Raw genomic sequence first — 3,127 nt, forward strand, 5'->3', positions numbered from 1 at the left:
TTCGAGATATCGACCAAAATGTGGACCAGGGTGACCCGGAACATCATCTGTCGTATACCGCTAATTTATTTATATATGTAATACTACGAACAGTTATCCTTCCAAGGTTCCAAGGGCTTTTGATTTCGCCCTGCAAAACTTTTTCATTTTCTTCTACTTAATATGGTAGATGTCACACCCATTTTACAAAGTTTTTTTCTAAAGTTATATTTTGCGTCAATAGACCAATCCAATTACCATGTTCCATCCCTTTTTTCCTATTTGGTATAGAATTATTGCATTTTTTTTTCATTTTTCGTAATTTTCGATATCGGGCGTGGCTTCAACCGATTTTGCCCTTTTTCACAGAAACAGTTATCGTCCTAGAATCCAAGCCTCTACCAAATTTCACAAGGATTGGTAAATTTTTGTTCGACTTATGGCATTAAAAGTATCCTAGACAAATTAAATGAAATTTTCAAAATTGGCGTGGCTCCGCCCTTTTTATTTTGCTTTTGCATTTTGCTGCACCATATCATTACTGGAGTTGAATGTTGACATAATTTTTTTATTAAATTTTTTGTTAAAATTTGACTATTGATTTTTTGCCGGCTCAAGGTCCAAAAACCCAATTGAAAAACCAATGTTTTTCGGTTTTTTTATGCCAATATATTTCGGCTACACTGCGGTAACCTTCCTCAGGGCCACTGAAGACAACATAAAAACATAGAAAACAAACAATTAATATCACATATTTCACTAATAAAAATTACAAATTAACAAAATGTTTACAAACAAAACTTTTAACAAAAATTCACAATTGCATCATTTGACATTAACATACATTGCTTGGTGTTTCCGTCTGCACCGTCTAATCAGGTGTTTGCTACTGTCCTATTGTTATTTAGTAAATGACGATACGCATGAGCACATCCATCACAGTCCGTTTTATAGTTCATTCGTATTTCTGTGGGCGTGTTAATTATGTGTAGCATTTCCAATGTGTATCGTTTGTTGTAGTTTTGTTCTTGTGCGAGAATCTCTGCTGCATCGAAGTTTGGTGAGTGCCCACTAGCCGCACAGTGTGTCATGAGTGCAGTTTTCTGAAAATTAGCGTGATGACATTGTTTATAATCTGATTTGTGCTGGGACAGTCTCGTTTTTATACTCAGTTGAGCAGAGCTCACAGAGTATATTAAGTTTGATTGGATAACGGTTGGTTGTACATATATAAAAGAATCGAGATAGATATAGACTTCCATATATCAAAATAATCAGGATCGAAAAAAAATTTGATTGAGCCATGTCCGTCCGTCCGTCCGTCCGTCCGTTAACACGATAACTTGAGTAAATTTTGAGGTATCTTGATGAAATTTGGTATGTAGGTTCCTGAGCACTCATCTCAGATCGCTATTTAAAATGAACGATATCGGACTATAACCACGCCCACTTTTTCGATATCGAAAATTTCGAAAAACCGAAAAAGTGCGATAATTCATTACAAAAGACCGATAAAGCGACGAAACTTGGTAGATGAGTTGAACTTATGACGCAAAATATAAAATTAGTAAAATTTTGGACAATGGGCGTGGCACCGCCCACTTTTTAAAGAAGGTAATTTAAAATTTTTGCAAGCTGTAATTTGGCAGTCGTTGAAGATATCACGATGAAATTTGGCAGGAACGTTACTCTTATTACTGCATGTACGCTTAATAAAAATTAGCAAAATCGGAGAAGGACCACGCCCACTTTAAAAAAAAAAAATTTTTTTAAAGTAAAATTTTAACAAAAAATTTAATATTTAATTATGTCAAGATTCAACTCCAGTAATGATATGGTGCAACAAAATACAAAAATAAAAGAAAATTTAAAAATGGGCGTGGCTCCGCCCTTTTTCATTTAATTTGTCTAGGATACTTTTAATGCCATAAATCGAACAAAAATTAACCAATCCTTTTGAAATTTGGTAGGGGAATAGATTTTATGGCGCTAACTGTTTTCTGTGAAAATGGGCGAAATCGGTTGATGCCACGCCCAGTTTTTATACACAGTCTTCCGTCTGTCCTTCCGCATGGCCGTTAACACGATAACTTGAGCAAAAATCGATATATCTTTACTAAACTCAGTTCACGTACTTATCTGAATCCACTTTACCTTGGTATGAAAAATGAACGAAATCCGACTATGACCACGCCCACTTTTTCGATATCGAAAATTGCGAAAAATGAAAAAAATGCCATAATTCTATACCAAATACGAAAAAAGGGATGAAACATGGTAAGGTAATTGGATTGTTTTATTGACGCGAAATATAACTTTAGAAAAAACTTTATAAAATGGTTGTGACACCTACCATATTAAGTAGAAGAAAATGAAAAAGTTCTGCAGGGCGAAGTAAAACACCCTTAAAATCTTGCCAGGTATTACATATATAAATAAATTAGCGGTATCCAACCGATAATGTTCTGGGTCACCCTAGTCCACATTTGGGTCGATATCTGGAAAACGCCTTCACATATACAACTACCACCACTCCCTTTTAAAACTCTCATTAATACCTTTAATTTGATACCCAAATTGTACAAACTCATTCTAGAGTCACCCCTGGTCCACCTTTATGGCGATATCGAAACGGCGTCCACCTATGGAACTAAGGAATACTCCCTTTTAAAATACTCATTATCACCTTTCTTTTGATGCCCATATTGTACAAACAAATTCTAGGGTCACCCCTGGTCCACCTTTATGGCGATATCTCGAAAATGCGACCACCTATACAACAACCACCACTCCCTTTTAAAACCCTCATTAATACCTTTAATTTGATACCCATATCGTACAAACACATTCTAGAGTCACCCCTGGTCCACCTTTGTGGCGATATTCCGAAAAGGTGTCCACCTATAGAACTAAGCCCCACACCCTTTTAAAATACTCATTAACACCTTTCTTTTGATACCCATATTGTACAAACAAATTCTAGGGTCACCCCTGGTCCACCTTTATGGCGATATCGCGAAACGGCGTCCACCTATGGAACTAAGGATTACTCCCTTTTAAAATACTCATTAACACCTTTCTTTTGATACCCATATCGTACAAACAAATTCTAGGGTCACCCCTGGTCCACCTTTATGGCGATATCTCG

Source organism: Eurosta solidaginis, chromosome 4 (assembly GCF_040869045.1).
Source record: "Eurosta solidaginis isolate ZX-2024a chromosome 4, ASM4086904v1, whole genome shotgun sequence".
Lineage (NCBI taxonomy): Eukaryota > Metazoa > Arthropoda > Insecta > Diptera > Tephritidae > Eurosta > Eurosta solidaginis.